The 23,471-nt window shown below is 41.5% G+C and overlaps 1 protein-coding gene across 1 annotated transcript in view; it reads left to right on the top strand.

The window, feature by feature from the left end:
* Nucleotides 1–23,471, top strand: part of LOC139340536 (protein phosphatase 1 regulatory subunit 29-like) — a 236,834-nt gene that overhangs the window by 43,719 nt on the left and 169,644 nt on the right. The gene's annotated exons all lie outside the window — the stretch shown is intronic.

Here is a 23,471-nt window from a genome sequence, read left to right as displayed (position 1 = left end):
TAAGTGCCAGTGCTGCGTCGCCTAGCTGCCATTTGAGCTAATTAGCTGAGCATAATTGTACTCAGAGAGTGTGTAAAATTCATATAGCTGTCAGATGACTGTCGGCACGCCTGATGCTGAGGAGAGATCGAGCAGATGGAAGCACAGACAGGATGATGGAGTGAGGGAACGAGGTCGAAAACAAAGGGGAGACAAGACACAGACAAGGTGAAGGGGAGACGGGGGGGAGAGGGGAGGATGTGGTGATGACATAGACTGATTAGAGGACAGAAAGAGACAAATAGAGATGGGGGGAGAGAAACAGCAAAGCTTTTGTCCTGCTGCGGTGTCTGTGGATGAGGGGACGGCACTTTGAAGATGATGGAGGAGAAGAAGTGAAAGAGTAGAGAGGGAGTGAGAGCAAAAGAGAGCGAGGCTGACCCTCATGTGACACAACACACACACACTTCCACGTACAGTAACTCACACAGATGTTTGCTCAAGACTTTGCTGTACACCAAAAACCATTTAAACATTCATAATGTTTATGCAGGCCTCATGTTCTAATGTATGCACTCACACAGGCACAATGCACAAACCCTCATAATTGCTATGATATCTCATATGGCCCTGCTGCTGTATTAAATATGATTTTAAACTAAATAATTTAGAAGCACCATCTGGTTCAAATGTGTTTGTTAGTTTGTAAAAATGTTATATATGGGTATATACTTGATATCGGGCCTGAGGATCTCAGTTCTTTTAAACACAGCAGGGGTTCGGCGTTGGCGGAGGATTGGAAGGAAACATTAGAAGACAAATGAGTTCATTCCTTCTTTTCATCTATAATGGAGACGTGAAAAAAGAGTGCTAATCAGACTGGATTGTCAGTCGTCCTTGATTTTCCCGGGAGATCGTACCTGGTGGCAGTAGGTGAAAACAAAGCAAGGCTTGTAGGGAACCAATCCAAACACTGGTGGTGTCATTATTCTGTAGTCATTACTGTGTGCAATCAAAATTTACTTCATGATGATACGTTAAAGCAAACACTTGTTTGTTTCTTACCGTCGATTAGTTGTTATATATTTTTTTTAAGGATTCAGTGCACAGCCGTTATGGCACCAGCTTTGGTTACTAACAGGAGATTCGTGACATGAGTTTCCCTGTAAACCACTCAGCAAATGTTATTCCTGCTACAGATTCAATACCAATTATGTCATCAAAATGAGAAATTAGTCTGATTAAATAAGGGACGAGGAGAGCGGTGATTGGCTGAATGGAGAGGAGAGACAGATCAGGCCAGAGGAGGAGAGGATGGGGAGGAACCCAGAGGAGAGATAAATCCTGTTAAGGTGGTATTAATATTCTTAAGCATACTGATAGCTGATGTGCATGTGTGTGTACATACTGTGTGTGTGTGAGAGAGAGTGCAGCAGCGCTATAGGCTCATTAGGCTACAGGGGAGAATAGCTAAAAGGATTAGACCTACATGGATTATTCACGCATGAAATACTGGAACCGAGGAGGTGGAGAGAGAGAGAGGGAGAGACAGAGGGAGAGACAGAGAGAGACGAGGTGAAGTTGAGAATATAAATATGTATGTCGAGGAATATATGTGGTGAAGAGATGAAAAGAGGAAATGGCAGAGAGACGGACGGAGATGATGAAGAGAGCTGGGGAACTGGAGGCAGGGAGAGACAGCCAGAGAAGATGAGGTCTGAGATTTAAGATGGAGCAGGAGATGAGGAAATCTGCGTAACAGAATGAGGACGTAGAGATGGAAGGAGATGAGAGGATGACAGATCGGGGTATAAACTCAAACAGAGAGATGAGAGAGATATGAGGTGGGAGATGGAAGCCGAGCAACATGTGTAAAAAAAAAACAAACAAAAAAAAACAGAAATGTGAGAAAAGATAACAGGAGCTGAGAGAAATGAGACAGAGAGGAAGAGGAAGGAAATGATCGATGGAAGGAGAGAAGAAGAACGGGATGAGAAGGAGATGCAGATTAGAGATGGAGCACTTTCATCTGAGTTTGTCAAACTCAGGCCTGTGCTTAAGTGTACTTCAACTTTCAATATCAGTATCCTGATTGTGAGTCATATACTGGTTTGAATTATATCCAGCATTGGATGTTTACATGTCATGTTATTTGTGTGCTGACTGAGCTACCTCTGCGGTTGTGAATGAACTCCGGCTGTAGCAACTTATTTATCGCTCAGCAGGATTTGATTTTTTCATCTACTCAAGGTAGATGGAAAGCAAGAGTTACAGTTCAGTTTATGATCTGTGCACATAGAGGAGAAATGTTTAATGTACATGAACTCACATGTCCAGGTTTCTCTAAACTAGAGTGAGGATTCAGAAGCTAAGATATGATGTTTACATGCAAAACACATAACCGGGATACTTAAAACCCATAGTCACATGCTTGTAAAAGCATTAACTGATGCATCTATATTTCCCAGTTCAAAGACAACTTCCTGTTGACCTAAAATGCGTGCACTCCATGTCTTCTACCATGCTGCATTCAGCCTATTTTCTACCTGACACTGAAAAGCAATAAAACTGTTTGTTTTGTAAATATGAAATTGAAAATTGTATAAAACCAAAATCTTGATTTATTGATTTGTAAAGAAAAAAGCAGTCCTTTATTTCCGCCATAATTCCATCACAGACTGTGGTATTTTAATCAGGAGTCATCTACAAAGTTTACCGTAGATCAGATCTCAGCGTTCACTCCAGTTGTGTGAAAAAGGCTTCACGATTGTATTCTAATAACTCCCAGCTTGACACAGCACCGCACCGAGTTCCCAGTCAGATCTTAATGATAATAGTTGAAAGGATGATTCAGGTGCAGAACATCAGTGTTTTGGAGCTGGAAGACACTGAGATGAAGCAGCAGCTGATTGTAAATCAAGAGCACACTGATTGGCTCCCAAAGGGCTAAGAGAGAAGGAGTAGAAAGGTTTGATTCAAACTGGTCATTTTCTCAAATGATGTCCGTCTCGCAGATGAAATTGCCAAAACACCAGTCGTTGTGCTCCACACATGCTTATGATTAAAATCAGAGAGTAGACCAGTGAGTGTTTCTTTTCATCGGCACGGACGTTCTGCAGATGATGAAGACGTATTTTGTTTTGTAAGATTTGAGGAATCATCTCTAGATCTTGAGAGAAATATGATCTCCACGTATCAGTAAACATTTTACCATGTGTCATGGTTTATGTGAGCCACTATTATTATTTTCTGAAAAAGATTTAAACCTTGGGAGGAAATCTGGGGAAGACACCCAAATACTTCCATGTTTAAGAACTTTAAGAACTCCTTAGGTGGTTCACTGACTTCATTTCTGGCCTACGTGTATTATTAATGAATGAATGAATTGATTAATTGATATGGCTCAAATTGTACAATGATCCTTTGAGGATGAGGACATAATGCTTTTCATTCTGTGTGCCAGTTCCACATGAGCACAGGTGCTGGTCCAACCCCTTGGCGTCACTTCTAAAGGCGCTGGGGTGTCCCTTTAGCTTCGTATTTCATCAAGGGTCCTGACCAAGCGGCCGTACGTGATGAGTTGGGAGCGAGAATGTGTTGGTCAGGAAGCGTTTGACTTTTCTCCTTTCTGTGAGGAGGTGGGGAGTAAAGGTGCATGGTGGGTATGTGGTGGGACTGGTTTTCATGCCTTGCAGGCACAGTGGGCCGTCTGTCCACGTTGAAGTTTCCTTCCTACGCTGAACTCCAGTTCCTCCTGATGGGCCAATGGCAGCTCTGTGTGTGTGTGTATGGAAATGCAGTCCATTTATCATACAGTTTATGTTTATTTTGCATCACGGATGGGATGCAGCAGTCATTGAACTTAATCTGAGGTTTTGCAGAATCATCATCCGGACGATGGGGTCGGGCTGCCAGCTGCCTTCCCCACCTCTTACTTGAGAATGAGTCACTCGCATTTGCAGTCATCTGAAAAATGCTCTTGTGCCCCCCTTCCTAAACAGATACCACACAGGAGCCCTTGAACCAAAACAGCTGCTTTCTGTCTGCCTCACATGCACTTATCCAACCAGTTTATTGTAACACACTGAAACACTGTAGTGACCCTCCAGCCCCGATACCTGCCTGGCCTTCGTTTCTGCTGTGATCGTGTGGCACCGTTACTCTCTGGGACTGGAAAACAGAAGTGTGGGATGTCACGTCACAAGACCAGCCGACACAGCTGTGACTGAGATAAAAGGGGGAGGGAAGGAGAGAGACTGGGGTGAAGAGGGAAGGACTAGTGGAAGGGATTGAGACAGGAGAAGGGGAATGGATAGATGGACAACAGGAAAGGCGGGGCTAAGGGGGCAAGAAGGAGAGGCAGAGGACAGAGGGAGAGAGGAATGGAAAAAAGTAAGAGATGCAGAGATGGGAGAAGGGCTTAAGTCAGAGAAGCATACTGTACTGATTGACAGAAGATGATGGAGAACAGGAGAAGGCGGCAGGTGGGGGAATGGTGGTTTCAATAACTGAAGGTGAGTGACATCAGAGGACGATACGTGAGGAAGGCAAATTGTGAGACACACACGCACACAAACACGCACGCACAGAGAGAGAAAATGATCAATGACATGGTCAAATATTTGAGGAGAGCAGCCTGGGTTTGCCTTATGCTGTGTCTGTCGCCCAGTGGAGCCATCTGGCAGAGCGACATTGGTGAATATGAGAGAGAGAGAGAGAGAGAGAGAGAGAGAGAGAGAGAGAGAGAGAGAGAGAGAGAGAGAGAGAGAGAGAGAGAGAGAGAGAGAGAGAGAGAGAGAGAGAGAGAGAGAGAGAGATTTGCAGAAGGAATGTGTGCAACAGTGACATGCAAATATGTGATTGCGGATGTGATTTAGCTGCAGGTGTGCAGTGTTGGTGTGTATGTGAACGGTGTGTGTGTGTGTGTGTGTGTGTGTGTGTGTGTGTGTACTGTATATGGACATGAGCATGTTTGCAGAGAGTGGCAGCTAATCTGTTTATGCAGTCAGAGCTCATCTGGCTCCAAAACCCACAAATAAATATTTAAGTCTGTCTAGCTGCTGCTGCTGCTGTGCTGCTTTCATGACGTGTATAAGAAACACAAGAGGCAGCACTTTTTGAAAATGGATTTGTTCTCACTCAAACTTCACACGGAAGATTTAATGTGTGTTTATCATTCCTCCATGTGAGTGTGTTTGTATGTGAGTACACACTTCAAATTAGTCCTCATGAGCTTGTGGTTATGACATTTGAAGATGTGGACATGATGAGCCTCGAGTGTTGCTTTCTCACACCCCTCGGCATCTCTCATTAAGCGCATGATATTTTGCTAAACCTAACCAAGTAGTTTTGGTGCCTAAACCTAACTGAACTGCAGCCGTTTCACAACATGAACCACGTGTTAGAAAGGCTCCGGGCAGGAAGACTTTGTGCATCACAGGGATGAGAAAGTGTTGGACTGCTGGAGCTCTGGGAATGAGAGAGGATTTAGATGATATGCTTGCCATTCAAGTGGTTAAGTCTTGAAAACAGAGCTGCTAGGCAACGGCAACATAGACGCCAAAAGGCCTGTTTTGGCTCTTCTGTCATTCGTTAACTTCTTTCCAATAAATTTTGACTTATTCTTCAGACATGTCATAAAATTTGGAAGAAAACCTCCATGGCCTCTTCTGAAAACATCAGGTTTTCAAGTGTTTTTACCTGGAAAATTAAGACATTTTGAGAAGTGAGGACATTTTTCCCACAGTCCTCAGAGCCATTTGTGTTAAGGTTCGATTAAGTTAAGGTATTTTGAAGCATGCAGTAGTGATACACAAGCACTATCTGCACAAATAGTCCTGTGGAGTACATCTGGAGCTGTGAGAAGTTTTCACATTCCTGTTGGTGCTTCCACCCAATTTGAAGAACCAACTAGATTATTTAAATGAGCCCGTTAAAGGATTAAAAAGGCCTACTTTGTTTGCAACGAAATATTTGCTCATGACAGGAGAACAACACACAGCGCCTGTGTTATTCTTTGTAATGTGTGATGCTTGAGTGGATGTTGGAGAGGTGAAAAGGGAGACTGAAAACGAACTGCTCCGACTTATGATTCCGATTTAGCACAAAGCCACACTGAAGACAGCTGGCAAATGAAGTTATGCTTTCTCTCGCTTGCTTGTTCTCCAACTGCCATTCATGGTTCTAATGTTTGTATCAGTGACAACCAGGGCATGTCAAAAGCTGTAGACATGCTGTAGCAGTCTTAAGGTTCAAGCATGAAAAGTCAGTGATGGTCAGCTCTTTGGCTGCACGGTGGTGCAGCAGGTAGTGCGCGTGCCTCACAGCAAGAAGGTTGCCGGTTCGATCCCCAGGTCAGGCGGGGCCTTTCTGTGTGAAGTTTGCATGTTCTTCCCGTGCATGCGTGGGTTCTCTCCGGGTACTCCGGCTTCCTCCAACAGACCAAAAACATGCTCATTAGGTTAATTGATGACTCTAAATTGTCTGTAGGTGTGAGTGTGAATGTTTGTTTGTCCTTGCATGTGGCCCTGCAATCGGCTGGTGACTGGCTCAGGGTGTACCCCGCCTCTCGCCCATTGTAGCTGGGATAGGCTCCAGCCCCCCGCAACCCCGAAAAGGATAGGCGGTATAGATAATGGATGGATGGATGGATGGGTCAGCTCTTTGGAGTTTACCCCGTACGAAAGGATCAGGAACTTAAGCCCACGCACCACCAAATCCTGCAGACGACTTCCTGAGTTCACAGTAAAGTTCACAAGCTGCCAAAATAAATAAAAAACAATAGGTTCTGTGTTCTGAGAAGAATTCCTGGGTCTCATGTCTGTGTGTGGTTATCTCTATTTGTCTTTTATTTGCTCTCTTTGTTTCTTTTTAGAGGGTTTTTATGTTGGAAATCTGTGTGCATTGCGTTCACACATACCCTATCGTACACTCCAACAAGATCCTCGGGTGCTGCCTGTCTTACACGTTTTTCATTATCACTGCAATCATCCTCAGCCTTTCCTCACAGCTTTTCCTCGACTGCTCCAGTCACACACTTCCTGTTTCTTTTTATATGGAAAATGTGTACTTGCTAGTTTCTGAGGAAATGTGGTTAGAACTACAAAAACATTTTATATCACACTTAATCACTTCCAACCCTAACATGCAATGCAAGCACATTAACCCATTGCATCTGCTTGAGGTATTTTGCTCTTAAACGGCATTATTTCTCATTCTCATAAACAAATCTGTCTAGAACTAATAGCCACACACTTCCTTTTTCCAGTGACAGCGGATTCAGTGATGTTTGTTGAGGAGAAATGCTCATAAATAACTATAGAAATCATGTACAATATGAAATGCACTCGTTGTATTGTAACTAACTCAAAAAATAAACTGAATGAGGACACTACCTTTATGTGAAAGCTTGAATGAGTAAGCCTCTTCAGATTTATGATTGATGAATTCCTTACTAACCATGTTGATTTCTATATATACTGTATATATGTGTGTGTGTATATATATTTATATATATGTTACCATTTCAGCACCACCAAAGCAGTAAAAAGTACACGATTTGCCTGTTTTCCAACTTACTAGCAGCATAACAATGCATTAGAATAACTCACCGTCATCGCAATCATTCAAAAGGCAGCAGCCCAACAGCTGAGCTGCTTGTGGCGTAAGCGCAGTGAGAAAAAGTGTTTACTGCCAAAGGGAGAAGAAGTGGCATGCATAGCAATATGTGTTTTGGCGAGGAAAGGAGCAGTCGGATTCTGAGGGGTAAAGAAGCATGGCTGCATTTTAATTCCAGCTTTTGCCTGATTGTAATCCAGCTCCATCAGATGGAGATACGCTCTGGAGGCAGCTGTATGGTAATGTCAGACTGAAAGGTGATCCGTGATGAATTGTGAAATAAAGCACTTGGATCTTGGTTCAAATATATATGTGGACTTTTGCCAAGTTTGGTTTTGCCTGTGTGTTCAGATCTGAACCCCTGCAGCAGGTTGAAGTATATGTGTGGTGCACATTTGTGGGTGTGTGTGCATACGGTGTATGAGCATTAAATCCTGTTGTCTGATGCCGTTTGTGTACGTGTGTGTGTGTCATAAAGGTTGGACAATCGCACGCACAATGCTATAAGTGTAGCTGACATGTAACGCCTACTGTACGAGCAAACATGTACATTCTGCTCATTCTTAGGCTGAATGTGTGTGATGGGTGTGTCCCAGGGTCTTCTCTCTGCTCCCATGGGTGCTCCCTGAGGTTAATTGCCCCAGTCAGAAACGTCAAATTCACCCATCCCCACACTGATAGGTCAGTTTTTCAATTTCCTTCCTAATTGGTGAGGTCAGGACAACATGGTGTGGAAGTGATTCCACATCAGCTCCTGGAGGGCTTCAGAGGGATCAAAGAATCCCCGTGTGGGGCTATTGGCTTTTCATCTCTCAAGGTAATGTGTCACTATGCACAGTGTGTGCGTGTGTGTGTGCATGTGTGTGTGTGGTGGACAAGTGAAGAGAAATTGTGATGATCCCCGTGAGGAAACCGGGTCTTTGCATCAGCAAATAACAAAACAATACATCAGGGATAGAAAATGGAAGATCATACATAATATCCATCCATCCATCCATCCATTATCTTACCTTTCGGGGTTGCGGGGGGCTGGAGCCTATCCCAGCTACAATGGGCGAGAGGCGGGGTACACCCTGAGCCGGTCGCCAGCCGATTGCAGGGCCACATGCAAAGACAGACAAACATTCACACTCACACCTACGGACAATTTAGAGTCATCAATTAACCTAATGAGCATGTTTTTGGTCTGTGGGAGGAAGCCGGAGTACCCGGAGAGAACCCACGCATGCATGGGAAGAACATGCAAACTTCACACAGAAAGGCCCCGCCTGACCCGGGGATCGAACCGGCAACCTTCTTGCTGTGAGGCACGCGCACTACCTGCTGCGCCACCGTGCAGCCCTATCATACATAATATATAAACTGAAATTTTATATAAATATACACAACACATGATACCCTAAATAAAGTATAGAGAAACATGATGAATTACAAAACTATTAGAGGTCATACAAAGATAAAACTCAGCTTTGAAATATCATTTTCAACAAATCAGGCCATTTATTCTGGTGTGTGTTGGTATTCAATGTAAAGGCTGAAAATAGGATAAAAACACGAGTCCTTGTAAGTAGTTCAACCATTTGAAAAAAGACAATGACACATATTTAGCAATTAATTTAGGATTTTCTGCCCATTTCTCTCTGTATAATCCACAACTGTATGACTTACTGAGTAAAGCGACATCGCAGTTATTAACAATCAGTTCAGAGTGATCTGCTGATTTAACAAAATCTGTGGATTTCTCCTTGAAAATCTGTAGGTAAGCAAAATATAGATAAAACAGTCGGAAAGGTGGCATCAAACACAAGCAGATACAGTATGCAAAGTCTCAGGAAACACATCATGTGCAGATGAGCATCACACTCACTTGAACAAACTTAGATTAAAGATACAGGGACATCACACAGCAAGAAAGGTAAGAATATTTTCTCTTATCTGCATATTGTTCTATATCTTCCAGGAGGTGTTTTGCCTCAGAGACACATGAAAACACACTCATCCTGCCAAACCCAGTGACTTTTAAGAGGATGAATCTTGATGTCATTGCGAAACTATATTGGTGAAAATTAATGCACATTTCAAGGCATCATATTGTCAACATTTGCATTTGAGTTTGTCAAGTCTGGTTCTCATCAACACAGAAAGTGATACCAGAATTGAGGTGAACAACAGTGTTGGAAGACGTACTCATATATTTTGCTCCAATTTTAAGCATAAGTATCGACACAGCTCTCTAAAAATACTCAGTTACAAGTAAAATAACAAAAGCATTAATGACAAAAACTTTAAGTATTGCAGTTGAAGTACTTGTGGGCAAAGTGGTCCTTGAAATGTAATGGAGAAGAAGTAGAAAGTGGCATAAAAAGTACCTCAAATTTGTACTCAAGTACAGTAGTTGAGTAAAGGTACTCAGTAATGTTTCACCGCTGGTGAACATTGTGTTTCCTGGAGCCTGCAGAGGTTTCTAAACTGTCTGTTCCAAAATGAAAACACCCTCAGCTGTTCACAGGATCCCATTTAGTTTGAAATGCCTCTAAATACCCTTCAGACAGCCATCCTCATCAATCTGATGCCATAATCCATCATTATGAATGCAGAGTGGGAGGCTTTGATTCAAGGAAATAGCTCCTTTTGTTTCCTGATGAAAAATAACTCCACGCCTGTGACTTCCATGCAGTTGATGACTGATGGTTTTGAGCCAAGAACAAAGCAGCAGGAATGGTATTACTCACATTTCAACTGTTAGGTTTGAGACTTTCACAAATAACGCACAGCCTGATGGGAGTGCGGCCTCTTCACTTCTTCATGGCTTCATGTTGCACAAGTTTTAGCTGGTGTGTCTGCAGCACATCTCTGACTAACACTTGTAACTTTTTAATGCTGCAGACCCACTTTTTTCTCAGCTGTGCTGAACATGTTTTTAACACGGAGGATTTAAAAATTAAAATTTAAAGTATTTATATATTTTAACAATATTTCTTCCAGCTACACAGAAAGAGAGAGAGCTTTACTGTGTAATACGCAAGGTGGAAAAAATAAAATGCACATTGTGTAAAACACACTTCCTCACGGTGAAACCTTTTAAATTGGGCGTAAAAGCCTCTATGTACAAAAAAGCTTGAGTATTAGTCATTATTAATAACTATATCCTTGATAACACTAAAGGCATTTAGCAAATTCTCTGCAACAGCTGAATTAACGTAATTTTCTGCACAGATAAACTAAACAGTTCCCTTACGGTGTGTCTGGAAGCCATTCATAATACAGTTTACAAATCAGAACAAATAAGAGCTTTAGAATTAGACTTAGAAGGCACTTTGTTCCCACCTCAGCATATTTCAATGTGTTGAGGGGTAAGATTGAAATTAATATGCATTTCAGCTGGGGGAAGTCAGGTAATTCTTCAAGTGATTAAGAAGTAAAGTGCTTTATTGTCAACCACAGCTCTGAACCTATGACTATAGGACATTTAGAGACAAGCTTGTATCTCCTCCAGAGGACAGTTGCACTGGTGGGAGAGAGTTTTCAAAGATAGAGTGCACTTCCTCCTTTACCTTTACCACAGCCAGGTGTTTTCACTTACATTGCCTTAAAAAAAGACCTCTTCTCAGGATTGTGTGGGCACATACAAACTGCTATTGATTGACGTCTCTCCTACTGTTCTGTTGTTGCACCTGTTAAGGCAACTACACCCACACCGTTATTACTCTCACAATAACAGTACATGGAGATTGGTGAAATCATGCAACTCCCACCACAGCTCGCCACAACTTCCACCTGAACGGAGGTCTAACCAGCCAAGGTTAACCCCTGAGCGGGTATGAAGGATGTTTACAGCGGCTGGAGCCAATCCCTATCCTGTCTATCCTGTCAATGGGCAAGAGGTGGGGTACACCGTGAACCGGTCACCAGTCGATCGCAGGGCAACATATAGAGACAGACAACATTCACGCTCACACTCACACCTAAGGACAGAGTCACCAATTAACCTAATGAGCATGTTTTTGGTCTGTGGGAGGAAGCCGGAGTGCCCGGAGAGAACCCACGCATGCACGGGAAGAACATGCAAACTTCACACAGAAAGACCAAGCCTGAAATATGTAAGTTAAATAAATACCTTGTAATTCATTAGACTTAGATTTTACTTTATTGATCCCAGTTTGGGAAATTCCTTTGTTGCAGCAGCAGGTTAAACATACACATAAACATAAAATAAAAACAATAAAGAAGAATACGAACGAGAACAAAACGAAGAGACAAGAAAGTACTTAAAAAATATAACTAAGTACACAAACATAGAATAGCAGCAATTCTTAAAATATAACAAAGGAGGAAGCCATTTCCACAAAAACGATTTCTCACCAATCTTTACAATAGCGTTCATAAGCCCGCAGAGGACACTGACGTCTTGCTGGAAGCCATGTACAGTAGTAGGTTAGTTTGCTGCAAATCTGGAGACATTTCTGCCGGGAAATCACACAGCAAGAACAGCTTCGAGAAGCATAGCAGCAAGTTAACTTTAGTAAATATAAATGCATGTCGCTCAAGGCCACATATGTAATGTTTGAGGGGGTAAGTTTGGTTTATTATTATTGTCTGGTATGCATACAAATACACACGTTGAACCACTATAGTGGCTTCATCCTGAGAGTGCTAATAGATTCTTGTGGTGGCATTATGACTGGTATCAGTATTCAAATACACACATGATTGTAATTATTTAATCAAGTGTCCTCTCGTCTGGCTAGCATCCTTAATGAGCTCTCTCCGTTGCTAATCAGCTAATTACGACGCCATTTATAATCAGACCAGCTCTGCTTTACTGCAGATGAGACGCTAGATTAGCTTGGTAAACAAAATATGCCGGATAAGGAAGATGGAGGTGCAGGAGGACATTGAGTTCGAGGAAGAGGAAGAAGATGAGGAGGGAGGAGTGACAGACATTATGCTTTGGAAAAAAAGTAGTGGAGAGAATCTGATTGTAGCCGTGACAAATACCACCTTTGCACACATGCAGGACTTCCTGTTTTCATGAATGTGCAAAGCAAACTGGCCCTCCTAAAGTTCACTCTATTGTTTCTGCAATGTAGGACTTAACACTTTTGACTTGATCTTGAAAAAGTCTAAACAACTTGTTTTCTGTGTCTGCGTTACTGTGGCTGTTAACAGTATCGTCCATTTTTAGGGCAAACATTTTGACGTGTTGTACCAGGACCAGCATAGGGTTAGAGTACCAATGAGTCCCAAAACCTGGAAAAGAGTTGCACTTGTATCTCCCTTGTTTTGAAGTTAGTGGGTTTTTGAATAGGTATTTAGTTAGATGCCAAATACGGAAACTCATCTACTCGCTAGTCCGTCTTTATATTCTCGTGTTTATACTCGTGCTCCTGCGACCCATTCTACCTATGTAAGTATGCCAAACTTCTATTTGTCACAGAGCTTGGTTTCTGCAATAATCCAATATCCAATGAAACCATCCCACTGACTTTTTGTCAAGGGAACAAGGGTGCTAACTTCCAGGTTGGCCTTGTTGCACCTGCAGCACTCTGTTGGCACCATAACTGAAACCAGACATTATTAATGTTATTAATTAGGCCTGTGCTTTTCCTGAAGTGAGAAATCAAAATGTGTGCTGGTAGTTGTTAAGCCTTTCCCTTGTTTTATATATTTACTTCTTAATTGATCGAAGGTTGGGTCACTTTAATTTTAATCTACATCGATTATATTGTGTATAGTACCTTTATTTAATTCTTCTCTCTGGGATCAGTGAACACAAGATGGCTTGTTTTGTGTTTTGAGCCTCATTTTTTGGTGATATGTTTGAGATAGAGACAGACAGACAGACAGACAGACAGACAGACAGACAGATGTCGTGGATGAGACCATAAAGGTTTCCATGTTTTGAGCTCATAATTTCCTGTTTCACATGCAAACACTGACCTCGTTAGCATCTTCTTGTCCATTATTATTTGCAACATTCCAATTAACCTTTCCTTTCTTTCACTATCAGGCTATAATGCTAATCTGCTTGAGTTGCACAGCAACAAGAATCATCCAACTCTCCTTGCTCCCATCGACCTCTTGTTCTCTCTGTTACTAATGATGCACACAAGTTTGTAGTGTGAACAGGACAGAAAAGAGCCTTCTTCACACACAAATCTACATATCTTGTTAGGACACTTCTGTCATGTCTGGCTGACTCAGTAGTCCATCCACCTCTTCACGCCTAATGGTACAAACTTCTCACCAATCATCATCTCTTCGATCCTTCTCTCTTTATTTGTCCCTTTAGCTTCTCATGTCCCTTGCTCCCCTCTGCCCTCTTCCCTTCTATATCACACCACTTCTCGCTTATTGCTTTGTTCTCGCATTTTCCATCTGTGGCACGACTCTATCAATTTTTAATACGACTGCCAGTATTGGACGTGACATAAACCTGGCAGCAGCCTCAGTGTTTGGCCCTGCCATGAAAGCGTGTTGTTTCTTTACAGATGTAAAGGCTTTGGTTTTGTCTGATTTGCTTCCCGCAACAGAGACCTCACTCTGGTCTGCTGTGGGGCCCCAAAGCTATACACTGAAGGAAGTCGTGACACTGAGGAAAGTGGTTTTACGGCTCTGCTGATTCTCTGAGATATTTTTGACTTCTCTCTATGAACAAAGATTGTTGCTAAGCAGTAAAAGTCCCTCTGCTCCCTGGCTGTAGTTTAATCCATTTCCTTGTGAAATTAGGTTATGAAATACCATATCAAACAAAACAGAACCATTGGGACATTTTGAATGACTCTTATGGGTGAAATGAGACATCTGTTTTACATGCATAGAGCTGTGTGAGAGGCTTTTCCAGTGAAGTGTTCTGATCTAATACTTATTTTTCTCAAGTTAAAGTTTAGAAGTAAAAACAAGAAGAATGACTTAGAGTATCGAAACATGGCCATTACAAACAATGGCCTATTTCGAAGTGTTAAATTATTTATTTTTGGACTGGGCTATTTCAGAGTTGCATGGTCCAGGTAGAGCCAGCTATTAGTACATTATATACTGGAGCACTCATTAAATGTTTTGTAATATCCCTGTGCCTGTGCATCTTTTCTATGGAGCATAAGGTATATTTTTTCACATATTACTTGAGTAAATGCACATTTTCTTTTTCCTATTTGTCCTAATAATTCTTTAACAAGACATCTTTTCATTTTTTTTTAATTTCTAATCCCAGTTTCTCCTTAGGTTTATACAGTACAAGTACACAGGATGGTAAATTGAACTGACCAAGACAGACACTTTTATGGTGTTGATGGTGGCCTCCACAAACATTATGGTTGTTCTGTTAAACTCTTGTCTGTTGCACTGACCGCTCTCTTCCGATTGGGCAACACAGTGAAATGTTTACAACCTTGTGTAACCCATGTGTATAAAGATACTGCCACAAGCTCATCCATCTCTGAGACAAATCCATCTCCTGTGGGTGATGCTTTTTCTCTCCTTCCAGCAATAAAGTAGAGACCTGTGGCTCCTGATTGTGTTTGCCAGTTACTTTACTGAGTATTGGGATAGCTGACTAAGAACAGGGTAGGTCTCTCCTGGATCAAACCACTCGAATCTTAAAAAAAATCAGTAAAGTTTCATATTTTTTGTAAAAATTAAAAAATAAAAAATAAAATAAAAATGCACCTTTTAGGCAATTCAGTTCAGTGAGTCAATGGCATAAACCCAACAAACCCCACCCAACATCTTATTCTATAACGTATACAATCTTCATTTATTGAGTTTTCCATTAAGGACCCTCTTCAAGCATCAACAGGGTGTCAGTGAACACAGTGTATGGTCATTGACAACCACACGGTGAGTCCTGATTGTAAACACCTGAGCCACTGGAACATGGGATGACAGTGAAGTCCTTGGGGAACTGTCGTATCAATCTATCTATGGGCTACAATGTGGAAAGTGTGGGTAGATGAATGACAGTATAAAAAGAGCAAATCCAAAACACACATCCCACATAGTAAACACACGGTGAAATGACACTTTGCAGATAAAAGTAGAAGTGCGGGGAGTACGTGCTGTCATTAAACATAACATGCAATGTATGGCAGTCACGCAAGAAAAATGTCATAATGGTTCTCTTGCTGCTAGGGTGCGAGTTGTTATTGAAGCTGTCAGGGAAATTGAGTATTTACAGAAATTTTGTGCTAACTGATTGTTTGTGAGAGACTGTTGCTTTGGTCATGTGAACTTGATCACATGAACATTCAGCTGATATCATTTTTCTGTCCAAGGCTGGAAAATCACTGTATACAGTCATGGGGAAAAAAAAGAGAAAAAGTGAGTCCTCACAAACCCACACATGTTTGTACCCACTTGTGAGGACCCACAAATGAGGTCATCACAAAACCTTACACTAACCTCAACCTAATGTTACCATGAACCCTAAAATCAAGTCTAGAACAACACTTTGATGATGTTGGAAATGGACTAAATGTACTCGCTTTCCAAATCCAAATCAATATCCAGGTCTAACTCTTGGTCCTCACAAAGGTCCAATAAACACACACACAAACATAAACATATTTGGTTTTCATCACTTTTGGTGACATTACATAGACTTACATTTCCTGGAGACTTACCATAACCATAACTACTACTTGCCTAACCCTAACCCATAACCTAAACCTAACCTTAACCCTCACCCTAAAGTTTAATGATGTACATGATGGGGACCTGTATTTTGTCACCACAATGTGACTGTGTAAAAAGATTTACGTCCCTACAATGCAAGTCTGAGTCTGAACGTCTGATTTATGAGACAACATAGCACTAGAGGACTTGTTGAATGAAGCGCTATATTACCCTGTCTGACAGTGCACATGCTGTAAACAACTGTATTGTGACAGTCACATGGGTCAGCTCACTTCATTTCTTCTAGGGTTGACAAAATTGGCCATAAATGACGTTTGAATATTCCCTCTAAAACAACACATGACTGAAACCTTTCCAATATCTATTTTTGTACATTATGTCCAAAAGAGGTAAAACCAATACAATAAGACATACTACTTATGTATATGTATATTTCAACATAAATGTACTTTAAAAGATCTACATGTCCTTGACTGTGTTGAATTATGCGCTCATTTCAGCTTGACCTACATTTCATATTGAAAGTGATGTTGCGTGCGCAGGTCCACGTTTCCTAGAAGACTTCAATGTCCAAATTTTTCAGTATTTATGAGAGCGCAGCAGCAGGCAGGCACAAAAAGTGCTGCAATGTAATCCCCCCGGGTGTAGGTCCACTAAAAGATTGTTATAATAAGTGTCTGGTGACAGTATGGAAAGGATCCCTACAAAGATACCTTCTTGTTAACGAGTAAGATCTGTTTTGCTTAACCAACAACAGCTGTTCTATTGCTCTCGCCAAAGCCACCAGACTCCATTCACAGAAACAGTGATTTTAGCATGGTAACACACACCTCATTCAAACATGACTAAAACAAAATAAAACTCACCAAAACCTTCTTGGTTCACCCTCACACTGTTCCAACAATGATCACTAACTCTGGTTTTGTTGAACTAAAATATTAATTCATGATTTGGGAGAGGAGGGAAGCAGCACGAGAAACCGTGTGTGGAGCTGGAATACTTGATATTTTCACACCTAAATCAGCAACAAGAAGACAATAAGACAAAAATTGGCAACATGTCTTCAAAAAATTGAAAAAAAGTCTATTACTTTTTCTAATGCTTTATGTAGTTTTACAAAAATATCGCAGAATTATATATGTTAATATATAAGTGAATGGAAAAACACCAATATTTTTGGCTCTGTAATCAAGTGAAAGAGTGAGGATCATATGTGTTCACATAATGTACACGTACACATGTACACATATAGCAGTAATAACCTACAATCCAGCTGTGTGAATATTTAGAAAAAATACTAAAACATGCTCATAGAAGTTCTGTATTGGTGCTGTAATGAATACTTGACAAGAGGATTTAAAAAGGAAATTGTCCAATTTAAATGTAATCCATTTTCTCCGGTGTGGAGAGCGTTGTAAACTGCATCATTACAGATATACAGTACTGTAACCAAATTACAGCCCTGTCTCCTAGAAATTACATTTATATACAACTAGTTTGCATTCATAATTGTGCTGTGGTGACAATGTAATCACTGCCTGGAGAAGCATATTTGAACTTAATTGAAAAAAAAAAAAAAAACATCAGCAGTGGAAGATAAGAAAATACAATGTATTTGTATTATTGTGATCTGCTGTAATGTAGCTCCGCTGGACCGTGAGCCTGTTTTGAAACAGTTGCAAGCTGCAGTTCAAACAGTGCCAGCGTTGGCCATATTGCCCATCAGTCTAGTCGGTCACAGTGTGTTGACTCATTGGCTGCAGCCTCATGCCATGTTTGTCATGCCAGGACCGAGAGGACAAACAGTCTGTTGTTGGCTGATCGTTACTGTCGCTGGCTGGGTCTTCCTGGTCTGCCCGAAGGTCACTGAACTGTCAGCGGGTGAAAGGGAGAACATGGATGAGGTAATGTGATGGTGATGAATCACATTTGGGAAAAATGCCAGTAGCATCGTAGGTTGGGTTGTGTTTGTGATGACATGGCTGCTGTAATTCCTCCTGTCATATCACTGTATCATGAAAGGGAAACCGTATTGTGACAACTCACATTCCCACCTGTCATCATCAACTCCCACTTCCCGTTTCACTCTCTGTGATCCCCCCCCACACACACACTCCGCTCTGAGAGGTTTGTATCTTGCGCTTTAGCAGAAGACGGCACCTGTAGTCATCTTAGATCCACAGCAGGTCGCCGTCCTACAGTCTCATCAAAAACTACATGTGAAATCATACGTTGACGGCTCCTGCAGCACCATCCACTTGACCGCTTATGATCCATGTTTTCTTGTCATGAGTATTGACAAGGAAAGGAAAACAAGAGACTATCAGCTGTCATGATAGCCTGGTTTAAAGAGTCTCCTTCAGGACTGAGGGCTGGTGTTTTCTAACTCCACAGGCACTGAAAAACCCATGCTGAGGATGCATACCTGTGCCATGCACATTCTAGACATAAGCTGTACTCCCTCCAGCAGCTGCACTCGCACCATCTCTGCCAATAGCATGAACCCTTACCACTTAGCCACTTCATGCATGTACAGCATATGCTCTGCCCCGACATACACACGCTTGAAAATTCCACACAGAGGCTACTCAGCAGGACATGTGCTGACACATTTCCCTGGGGCCTAGTACGAACTGTGCCGTGCACACAAGCATAAAGACACAAATACATATATCAAATTTACATTTAGCTGATGCTTTCATTTACAGTGACTTACAATGAGCACGAGTACACACATATTCACAGACACTGACGCAAAGAAAAAGACACACATGAAACAAAGCCCCAGGGTGGGCCTCGTGCTTTTCCCTCGATGCTGTCCTCTCTGTCCCCAGGTGTGTGTGCCCCATTATGTCCTTGTGTGTGAGTTGAGTGTGAATGAACAGGAGGGAAATTGTGCAGTGGGGAGTGGTATGAAAGAGTCGAACAGTTGCTTCACTTTTTCTGACTTTTGGGTGCTTTCGTGGCACTATTTATGTGACGGTCAAAAGGCAGATCTCTCACCTTGTGCTATCTGCTGGCCTCCATTTTCTTGAAGTGTGATGCAGTGCGGCAGAAAAGTCTCAAACACAGAGGAGATTCAGCGATTTTACTGTCCCTCGGAGTAACTTGTGTTTGCTCCGGTGTGAAGCCAGAGTCCACACTCGGTGGGTGACATCAGTGTTTACCCAGCATGTCGTCAAAGACTCTGTGGCTCTGCAGAGCAGGAGGGCAGCAGTGTGATGCAAAGCCATGCAACACATTTCCACACAGCGCAATGGCTATCATGCACTGCAATGAAACATCAATAATAATGAATATACTGTGCTGATGCGCAGGAGTAGCAGTCAAACTAAAGTGGAAAACAACTGTTTTACCCGTCACAGCCGGCAGCTATTTCCTAAATACGTGATACAAAAATCTCTTTTTGTCCCTTAGAAGCAGATTCAAATTATTTAATTACAACAAGCAGCTAATGGCAGTCTGAGGTGAACTCGTTTAATGATTTACATTTTAGTCTCATTACTGTTGTAGAAGAAGAATGGCGTTCTCAGTAAATTACAGCTAAAACTGTTGTAGTCAATAAAAAGTCATTTCAGTCATTTCTAATAATAACTAGTTAATATTTTTTATAAAGTCTTCTGATTATATTTTAACACAAGGTTATTAAGTTTTGGGGGTAATATTACCTTATATTAACCTTTTAAAGGGTACTTCCATCAATTTCACATACACAGTTCAGTTTACCCATCAGTTAGTACTGCTGGAGGGAGCTTTGTCTGAACAATAACACTGATGGTGTCATGCCATATGATGTCATCAGGGTTATCTCTGCTTGGGATAGAGACCGAAACATTTGAACAGTGAGCTTGCATCATAAACTGGAAGTGTGGAGATCGAAAGAAGTGGCAATTTGAGAGGCAGTATGGGGAATGTAGGATTGAGTGTTTTTGCACCTTCCAACAGACAGGATAACTCTGCTGCTTTGACTTTAACTCTTCCTGTCAGTACCCCTTTAAATAATTACTGTGTTAATTCCAGGAGTCATAGTTGCTTCAGTTGCTAAGCTGTCAGCTGTCTCATTTAAGCTTCATCATTAGTGGCTCACACATCACTTGAATGGCTGACTGATAACATCAAATCATATTCAAATAGCTACACAGATGCCCTCCTGCCAGTGTTGCTTGCTCCTGCAGCTCCCATCATCATCCCAACTTCCTGTTTATGCACTGACGTTTTTGACATTATTGACTTTACTAAGACTTGTGTGTGATTCTGTCAAATCTAACTATTAATACTAATTTCTTTGACAGAAAAGTACTTCTGAATGAATTGCAGTCATACTTGCAGTTCTCAGCGAGCAGCACTTGTTACAGCAAATTACTGTTGTTATTAACATGAACTCAGCAGGTGTGTAACCTCATGCTACACTTCAAGCAAATTTTCAGTATGTCTTTGAAACAAAAATAATAAACAGAAACAAGGTAAGACCGCATGCTGGTAATTTGCTCCTGCATGACCAAGACAATTTTTTCCAGCACCTAAGTATAATTAACTCCAATCAGAATTAAACAGCGGGATTAATGGGACACCTGCACTTGTGTGTGTGAATCGATTAACTTGTAAAGAAGGAAACAGAAAACCAGGCATATGCATAAAGCAAGCAACACTCAAAGATACCTGGATGCTGTGCTCTCCGCTCCAAATACATGTCAGTGAATCCACCCTGGACTATTTTCCGTCTGTCATGTGGCCATCCTAAGAGGACTAGTGGATTAAGGCTATTTATGATAGCATGGTTCCAATTTCACCCCCCGCAAAACTTTTCTGTCAATCCCCCAAACTCACCCAAATCCAGTTTACTGGCTCTTGTATAAAATTGGAGAAATTGTCCAGGGTGATATTAAAGGCGCTATCTGAGTATAATTTATCCATATATATTTACTAAAAAAAACCTTGTGGGGGAAATTGAATCTTTCCGGTGTTGTATGCCAAGAGAGGTTAAATTTAACTTCTCTCTACTGGCAACCAGTGCTGTATGAAATCCACTGTATAATGGGGTACAGCTGCAGAAAGAGTTTGATACCCTTGTCAACATTACAAGCCTATAAACTGTGCTTTCATTTTTATAAGATATTACAGAGGAGCGTCAGCCTTGGCTGTCCTTCACAAAGATAGAGTTTCTAACTGGACTCTGTGATTTAACAGGATATATTAGATGTAAAAAATGTCTTCAAGCGTTGAGCATCTCAAGATCTCAGCAGTGGATAATTTGAGATGGAGGGATTAATTTTAAGGCTCAAGAATATGGGACGAAATAAGCAGTCTGGTAGTTAACAGCAGATCCCACCAGGGCATCATTTGTTGTGATTATGGGTAAAAATGGTGTGGCAAATAACAACTGTTGGCAGCAGTGAAGCCCCCCATAATCACAGCAAACAGCTCCCTCCGGGGTGTAATGGCTTTTAAATAATTGTTATTGACGCGAGTGTACAAACTGAAACATTTTCTTAAAGTAGAATGAAAGCATAACAATGCAGAAATGGGGCAAACGGGATTATGTTTTATTAGCTGTCTGGTTACCACATGGGTTGCCACAGCAACCAATGTCACCCTCATAACACATATTTCATGGGAAATTATTGTAAGGCTGGGATGAAACCTCAGACAGTGATATTGCTTAGCTGAAATAACCGGCAGTACGAAGTCTATTCATTTCCAGATATTACCTGCGGTAAACAACTAAAGAGAATGCAACTGAAGCTTGTACTGACTAATCTGCTGTCGTAAATCATACGAAATGTGTGAGAGTGATGCATGAATATAGCATTTGGGAAAGAAAGCTTGTGCCTCTCACCGAATTTGGGAAACCAAGAAGTGAAAAAAGAGTCTGCAGCCACTTGCTGAAAATGCAGACTTGTGTACTGCAGTCAACCTGGCTCTTCCAGATCCCTCATGTTGAGTGATGATGGCTTAAATGATTGGAACACATCTTCCATATGTCACCAGTTAGCGAAACCGACTCACAGCCAGTTCACTGATTGGATAACGGGTGTGGGCCGCCATTCTGAGATGCGAAGCGTATCATTGGGTGGGCCAACCCCATTAAGCACAGGTTATCCAGATGAATAATTAAACAGGTGGAAGGGCGCTCTGGCCAATCAGCAAACAATCAGCCTTTTAAATCAGTATTATGCAAATGAGTCAGCACAAATGCATCAAAGCAGCCATATGAAAATGATGCCCAGGGTGAATGCAGGTGGAGGTGCGAGTGTGCATTCATGGTCCATGTAGGTGCCACAGGGATAGGAGAAAGAAACTGGAAATAATAGGTATTGTATTTCAACCCCAAGTGCCATGGATTATGGTGCTTCACACAATAGGCAATGCAGGCAGGGAGAGGGTGCTGAATACATTTAAGAATGAATGGTAGATGATTTAGACTTCACAGACACAATGTGGAAGAGCTGTTTCCCTCTGTTTCCAATCTTTGTGCTAAGATAAGCTAACCAGCTAGTGACAGTAGCCTTATATTTACACTTTTACCAAACGTATTTAGAAGACTTAACCAAAGCAAGACTGTGATCATTTTTATATCTGCATTTGAATAATTGATATTGATCATATGTGGTTTGTTTACTCCTCATACCATCATCAGACTGCTGGTGCTCCTTCTCCTTCTCCTCTTGTTGTTGTGCTGATTTTTCTGCAACCTCTGACCTCAGCAATTTAATAAAATGTAAATGAAGCATCAGGAAGTGCAGTTGTACCTAGAGACCTAATCCAGCATTATTCAGCAAAATACAAAAGCTGCAATGGATTTAAATATTTTTTTCCTGAAAGTCTAACCACTTTAGAGGCTTACCATGTCTACATTTTGCCATGTCTATGCTTTTTAGTCATTCAGATATCAGCGAGTCTTACATGACTATTAATGGGCTTCTGTGTTAAGGGACGTAACACAAAGGTCTGGACTCTGTTCATGCATCCATGTATATTCAGTTCTGTCCATGTTGATCAAGTCACAAAAGCAGGAGCTAAAAACCTTAAAATCAGAAACAGATGTTAAAAAGAAAGAAAGAAAGAAAGAAAGAAAGAAAGAAAGAAAGAAAGAAAGAAAGAAAGAAAGAAAGAAAGCCAAAAAAGCTCGACCTTCTCTGCTGCTGCCTGTAGGCTCAGCAAGTCTCCTGCTCTCCCACAGACAGGCTGCTGTGCTCTTGGCTGTTGCCCACATTTGGTCAATTGATGCCTGTCCTTACAGT

The sequence above is a fragment of the Chaetodon trifascialis genome, chromosome 2 (genome assembly GCF_039877785.1).
Source record: "Chaetodon trifascialis isolate fChaTrf1 chromosome 2, fChaTrf1.hap1, whole genome shotgun sequence".
NCBI classification, from domain to species: Eukaryota; Metazoa; Chordata; class Actinopteri; order Chaetodontiformes; family Chaetodontidae; genus Chaetodon; species Chaetodon trifascialis.
Note: the sequence above shows the minus strand (reverse complement) of the source record. Positions and strands in the feature narration are given on the sequence as shown.